The 7,865-nt window shown below is 48.1% G+C and overlaps 1 pseudogene; it reads right to left on the bottom strand.

Moving 5' to 3' along the window:
- Window positions 1-6,453: 6,453 nt before the first annotated feature.
- LOC142576838 (U2 spliceosomal RNA) lies at window positions 6,454-6,629 on the bottom strand (annotated as a pseudogene).
- Between the last annotated feature and the right edge of the window lie 1,236 nt (window positions 6,630-7,865).

Genomic DNA, 7,865 nt, shown 5'->3' on the forward strand with positions numbered 1-7,865 from the left:
GGGACATCAAGAAAGCAGCGCTTTCTCGTGGCCTTGCACACCGCAGACGCACAAGGCTACGGTACCAAGATGGGGAGCTCTGTGTAGGGCGTATCATATAGTTTCTCTAAACCCTTCCGTAGAGCACGCCTCTGATCTTCATAAAACGGGCAATCACAGGACAGGTACTTTAGGCTTCGTGCGCAGCTATTTCGAATCGGACATCCAGCGCCACTACGGCGAGTGCCGGCCAAAAATATGTGTTCTCTGCTCGCCGCCACGCAGGGGTGAGAGTGGCCGTTACCGAAGCGAACCTGCATACGCGCCGAAAACAACAACAACAACAACAACAACAACAACAACAACAACAACAACAACAACAACAACTACTTCTGTTTACTCTTGTATGGATAGATGTCGCAATGGTTGAAAGCACACCGTCTAGAAGTTGGCAAAGATGAAATTTTATAGATTTCTTTGAAAATAGTACGACGAGCTTTTTTTTCGAGAAGGGCCTGCTTTATGATATAGAAAAATGCGCAACGTAAACAAATGGGCCTATTCTTAGCACCTACATTCTGCTGCTTGCCCTAAGATATTATATGGCCGTAGTCGTCTCCTTCGTTTTCGTTTATAATTGTTAGTAAACGTGCAACATATCGCACCTCGAGGCACTCCACGCAGGTTCACCGAGCAAGAAACGGTGAGCTCAGTTTGCTGCTTCGGCCTTCGTTTACTGTCTGACGTTGACGCCGCAAGCCGACTCTTAAGCTAGGCGTCCTCACAAAAAAACTTCTTATGCTAGAATTATTTCTAAGAAAACATGTACAGCTAATCCTGATGTTTGACATATTATTAGTGAAGGCGCCCGGCCGAAGGCAAAAAGCACTTACAAACGAGGGCCCGTACTAAAAAAAAAAAAAAAAAAGAAGGCTTACGATTTATTTGCTCACAAGAGCAAATTTTCGCCAGTCCTGATACTGGTTTATTATCCTGATAAAGTATTGTCGGGGTCGGACAGCCAATTGTAAAGAGCAATTACGAAAAAAAATCTTTACGAACTCGGCCCCGGAAGATTAGCGAATTAGGGCGGGGTCCGTGCGCGGCCTCTCATTGGTTCATCATCGGGCCAGGCTGGCCAGCATTCTGCTATAGCGTCAAAACCGGGCTTTGCCTGTGAAAGTGCAACACGCGCAACTCTGTAATCAGGCCGCCGCGCGCTCGCTGACTTGTGCCGCGTGTATGGGCTAAGCGTTCGCAAGCCAAACTGGCAAGCAATAAGCGTAGCTTTCTAAAATGCGAGCTCTACAGAACGGGTGTCGTGGTAATGACCTGAATGGCGTAGCAATATAAACGCGCGCTCACGTCTGCACATATCGTGTTGTCCACGCTTTTTTTGTTTGTACCACGCCCTTTGCAACGATTTCGAACAAATCAACGGTACCGTTGATTTCTTCCTTAACGCGATGTAGTACATAACTAAAGCAGCGCGCTATAATGAGCACCGCGAACCAAACTTATTCGTTTGAAGTACTCGTCAACGTTCCTCATACTTCCGTAGCCGCAAAGCAGCAAGCGGGTCTGGTTTTTCGCGATGCCATTATCATACGACGACAGCCGCTGCACACGACTTCGGCGAACGCGCCGGGACTACAACACAGGGAGGATGCGAGACCTGCCGCAGGGGCGCTGCCATGCGAGCGCGCGAGGCCTTCAGAGCTGCGTCTCTGCCGCAAGTGTCACAACTGGCGCAGTCCGCCTTTCCAATGAATGAATGAATAGAATGAAGAATGAATAGGCGTTAAGAGAGAAACAGAGAGAGAGAGAGAGAGAGAGAGAAAGGCAGGGAGGTTAACCAAGGATCACTGGCGGAGGAGGAAGCGAGCGGGCGGGAAAGGAAGACCATGGGATGCGCGCGTACGCATGCAGAAGTGGTCATATCGAGTAAATTATGTGGTTTCACGCGCCAAAACCACGATCTGATCACGAGGCAAGCTGTAGCGGGGGACTGCGGATAGATTTTGACCACCTGGGGTTCTTTGACGTGCACCTAAATATAAGTGCGCGGGTCTTCTTACTTTTTTTCCCCATCGAAATGCGGCGGACGCGTGGCGAGGGTTCGATCCCGTGACCTCGTGCTTATCTTCGCAACATCAAAGCCACTAAACAACCACGGCTGGTGCTCATGCTGAGTAAGAGCGGGTAAAAGTTGTAATATGATTTGGGCGGAGGGGGTGGGGGGTTATTTCGTGCCTAAGAACAGAATTCCTAGCTGTGGTACCGGAATGAGGCCACCCTTCTAGCTTTCAGATTTCGACTCATTGCATAGCAGACATAATAATAACAACATTAATTTTGGAGGCTTGCTTCTGGACTCACACAAAAGTAAAAAAAATGTTATAAAAATAAATGCCCGATTTTATTTCCGCACATCATTTATGGAGGCGACCAATCAAGCAGTCATGTTTATGTAAAAACTTATAGTATATGCAGCAGCACCTAGGAATATGAGCTTGATCATGATACTACCGCTTAGCTGCATTCACATGTGCTGGAGATATTTAGCAAGACTGGGGCATATTAGAAGGTCAGAGATAAGTCCAATCGGGATGGGAGCGAGACGATGTTGGGCTTCTAAAGGGGCGCTATTCATTTCATACTGCTGAACCAGCCGCAGAGCGTTTCTTTTGTTCACTAATTACCGATACTCCGTCTTATTGGTACAGACTGCAGGCGTAAATATATTTATCACACGACAAACTCTTTTTCGCGTGTCGAGGCGAAACAATTTATGGCGTGTAGCTTTTATGTATTCCCAGACTCCTCGTACACCCGAATAGAAAATGATTGATATCATCACTAAGTGGTCACGGTAAGCAAACATGCAAGTTAGAATAGACGTATATAGCACGCTGTTATTACCCAAGGCTGGCTAACCTGCCACACAGAGAAGCCAAGTAGCGCTAAAAGACAAGGATATACATAAGAACTCCGTGTCTTGTCATTCTAATGTCTGTCCTTGTCCTTTCACTGGTACATAACATTCCAGACCCTATGTAGGATCTGGGAATCTGGCAATCCTTTCGCACGTAAATACGCAGAAATGCGTGGGAGGCAAAGGTGACAAAATTATGCAGAAGAAACACCTAATGCATTGGTTAACGACCGGAAATACTAAAAACACCGCATCCCACATACGAATTGATCGAGTGATATAAGATCGTGAGGCTGCACAGTGCGTTTTGTCGCATATCTGTGTTTCGTCTACCAGCATTTGTTTCTGATCCTCGCGGTCCTTCACGAAATGGAAATTGGGTAACGAAACGGGCATTTATTTGGTTGCTTGTAAATACGGCTTACCGTGCTGCTGTACTGTGTACATTGGGAACGTCCCATCTATGCAGTAAAACACTCACCAAGGAATACAAAAATACGACAACGCCTACCACACAGAAGGAAACGAAAATAGGAAGACATATTTAGAAGGCCGCCATCCAATACGCTTGTGTAAAGAAGGAGCTATTCTGGTTCCTCGGTACGTCCTCGGACAACGAGCTGCGCTCGCCAAATGGGAAGCAAGCGCCCGAATCAGTCCGCTAGGGGTTCCCGGTGTTATGTTTTCTTCACCCTATTTGATTGCGCGCCTACACCATTGCTGTATCTTCACGAGTGCGAAAGATGAGAACGAATTCCTTGAAGGAAGGACGATTGCTAAGTGGGCCCGCACAGCATACGTGCACTAGAAGTTTTCTTTTTTTCTTTAATAATGATGACGTAACGACGCGGTTTGCACCACACGGACTTAGCCTGCTAACGCGGCCGTAAAGAAACGAGCAAATATACTGCACACAGCGCAGGCCTCCGTGGCAGAAGTGCAGGAAGTGAAGGAACGAATGCTGGCGCCAGTTCAAATAACGTGCGTTGAGGTGATATCGTACTTTTAGGCTCCGATGTCGCAATACGTTTTGGTCGAGACCTGGTCCAAGGCGTAGCTTCAAAGCCCACGCAAGCAAACACGCTCCCGCATTCTCGCCAACGCGCGTAAGCTGACGCACAAACACACAAACGCAACCGCGAAACGCGCACCAACGAAGACACGCACGTACGTACACGCGAACTCACACGCGCACCTTCTCTGGCCGATGGCGCAAGTACGCGTGCGAGGGCGTCGAGACGCAGCAGCTCCGAGTACTTCCCAAGAAAACATGGCGCGCAGCTGAACAGCTAAAGTGCGATTTAGAGCGAATGTATTGTGCTAAGCTGAACGATTGCCCCCCGGAATCGGACAAGTCTCCACGAACGCCAGCGTGCACCGCAATATAATTTACACCCTTAAAAGTGGTAAAGGGTGTAAATGTGTCTATAACTCGCACCCTTTGGGTGTTATCTATATAACGGGCACCTTAAGGGTGTCAGTTATGGACACATTTACAGCCTTTTTTTCACTTAAGGGTGTTAATTATTTTACAGAGCCCGTGGCTGAAAAATGTTTGCGCCTGACAGAACTGGAACGCTCGAGCAAGGTAAAAGCTCAATAACACCGGTATATTTCAACGGAGGTAGTGTTACTCCGCTTCGAATGAACTATTCAGGATGTCGTGCGCATTTTCGGATGATGTTTGTGCACGAATTCAACTTTTGAATAAATTGCGCGCGCTGTCTGTAAATTCTATAAGGCCATTTTTCACCAGAACGAATTGTACTGCGGATGGTTTGCGTAAGATGATATATCACCGGCTCAATTCCTAGCGTCGGCGGCTGCGTTGTTCTCCCCGTTGACTTGGACTAGAAATTACCCGCGTACGGAATTTTCGGCAATGTTAGTTTACTTTGACGTACTCCATTGGCATGAGTCCTTTTACAGACCCCCACATCAGTAAAATTTATATCAGAAAAGTATGACCAAGAATGGAAACACAAACAAACAGCCGACCACTGTACGTAGAAACACACTCGGAATTATTTCCTCCGGCCGCAGGTCCTGCGCAATCTTGGGTGAATTCTGCGAATCATTTTGTCGGATATTTAGAAAGCATCGTGAACACAGTCATTTACATTGAGTTGCGCTTCAGCTTAAGTTCGTCATCGCAACTCTGCATTCTCCGGCAGCTTCATCTTGCTTTGCCTGATCAGGTCTCTATCACTAGTATCTGTCCGTAACGCTTTTGTTTCTTCCTTGGCCTTCCAGGAATTGCGTCCATGACCAGCTGCGACATTGTTCACATGACGCGCTGCAAGTTCCCAAGCTGACGCTACGCAAGTACTCGCCTGGAGGAACCATAGACAAATGTAGTCGCAAAAAAGAAAGTAACATGCCAGCTGAAAAATAATCTGAGGACACTTCTTATCTGTTGTGAATGCGAAAGCATTAATGTGCATTTGAACGCCGCTGAGCGGTGCTACAAGTTACGAACCCCTCGCGGGCAGGTGAGCGTGTTGAGATGCTCGGCCAATGCCTCCTATAGATACCGCACTGCCGGTGCACTTCAATGCGTGACGTCATGCTACCTTGGCCGACTGCCATAGAATCTAATGGGGCTGCTCACGAGGAAGCCGCGGTAATTGTTACTTCGCCGCTTTCGTCACGCCGGGCTTGGAAACGGAAATTTCGGTCCAAGTAGCATGATGTCATGAAGCAGAGTGCACAGACCCGTTATCTAAGAGGCGTTGGTTTGGTTTACTGATCACGTCTACTTACCTTTGAAAAATTGCTTTCCTCTCTATTTGCCTCTATTCGCTGCATAGGTGCAAGCAGGAAATCGGACCAATGGCCATTGAATTTGGTACTAATAGGTCATTTTCCAAAAAAATAATAGATATGAAGAGAAAGAATCGCTGAAAAGAAACGGACATTTATTTGCTGCTTGTGCAGTGCGACAGCTCTGTGTACATTAGGAACGTCTCATCTATGCAGTAAAGCACACATCAAGGTAAAAAAAAAAATATGACAACTCCTCCTACAAAAAAAGAAATATAAAGAGGAAGACATGCTTAGAAGGCCGTCATCTAATGCGCCCTGTGTAAAGAAGCAGCTATTCTGGTTCCGCGGTATCTCCTACAGGACAGCGAGTGGCGCTCGCGAAATGAAAGGCAAGGCGCCCGAATCAGTTCGCGAGGGATTTGGGGCGTTTTTTACAGCGAAGCTGTATATGGCTATGATCTGGGAAAAGAGGTGTCTGAGATGTTGACAGAAATAAATTATCATGTGGGTCGATCCTCTTGATAGTGCAGAAAGGGTACAAGCTTAATGGCATATACCCCCTTAAGTTCGGGGACCTGTAACATGCCCTTGAACTATACCTTTGTCACACGTGGGACCCAAAGAGGTCCCAGGCACAAAAGTAAGAACATAAGAACACATGTTATTTCACAAAAATATGCTTTGTTCAGCTTTTACAGCGAAGCTGTATTTGGCTAGGTTCTGATGAAAAATGTGTCCGTACACAAGAGCAACGTAGATAAAGAATTTCTCCTCCTACATGGGCCAATCCCGAAAATAATGCAATACCAGGCCTGATCTCCGGCGAAGGTGAAGCAGCGTTTGAGCCCACCGCCAACTTTCAAAATTAGATATCTTAGGTCCAAATACAACTCGTACCAGATATTGAGCTGATAAGAACCGATACTACGCTTTGACCCGCGTCGGCCATGTCTACGTTCGCATCGCCCTCTCTTTGTCGGCATTCCAAGCGCTTGTGTGTATCCTTTCCTTTCGTTCTGCTCTCCCGTGGTGCCGGTCACGTAAGCGAGCTGCCCGCCAGGGCCGCGAGGCGGAAAGAAATGGGAACCGTCCATGTCGCCCCGACCCCGCAAACTTGGAGCGCTTCACCGGAGCAACGGCCGGGTTTCAGAGTGAGTTCACGCGGAACCAATTTTGTGTGGCCTGCGTTGTGTGTGACTGCTTGTGGTTTGCGAGACCTCCCAACCATTACCGCACTGCGAGATGTCGACCAACGCACTATCGCCTTGGCTACGTTGAAGTAGTGTGTGCCCTGGGAGAGCGGTGAGGTTCGTGTCTGTTCTACGTGCCGGGATTCGTTAGTCAAAGGTGGCGTGCCGCGTTTAGCAACAATACATGGGTATGTATGCCCCCTTGTGCTACATCTTTTTCCGAGGGTCAACTTCGTGGAGGAACGACTAGCCGCTGCTCGCCTTTCATTCATGTGCGTACGGCGTTTGAAGGACGGTAATGGGCTGTTCGCAGTTAAGGGGCCCACATACACATCTTCGCTGGTCATCCTTCTTCACAGTGTGGAAGAGCGCTGAACTTTTCTTCACACTATTTGTTTGTGCGCCTATACGATCGCTATATCCTGACGTGTGCCAATGAAGATAACGAATTCCCTGAAAGAAGGACGATTGCCGAGTGCGCACAGCATACGCGTGCACCAGCTTTTTTTTTTTCTTCTTCGAATCGGGATGACGAAATAACGCGGCTTACACCACGCACACTTGTAGCCTGCTAACGCGGCCATAAAAAACGAGCAAATATAGAACACACAGCGCAGGCTTTCATGGCAAACGAGCAGGAAGTGCAGGAGTGAGGCTCGTGCCAGTTCAAATAACGTGCGTTGAGTGACACCGTACGTTTAGGCTCCGTTGTCGCAATGCATTTTGATCGAGACTTGGTCTAAGGCGCAGCGTCAATGCCCTCGCAAGCGAACACGCTCACGCATTCTCGCCAACGCACGTAAGTTGACGCGCGTGCTGTCGCACACAAACGCAATCGCGAAACGCGCGCCAACGAAGGCCCGCACGTACGTACACGCGAACTCACACGCGCGCCTTCTCTGGTTGATGGCGTAAGTATCGTTCGCGTACTTACGCCATCGACCAGAGAACGCAGCGTGCCAAGCACGCTGAGTTCGTGTTCGCACTCTATTGGT

Source organism: Dermacentor variabilis, chromosome 3 (genome assembly GCF_050947875.1).
Source record: "Dermacentor variabilis isolate Ectoservices chromosome 3, ASM5094787v1, whole genome shotgun sequence".
NCBI lineage: Eukaryota > Metazoa > Arthropoda > Arachnida > Ixodida > Ixodidae > Dermacentor > Dermacentor variabilis.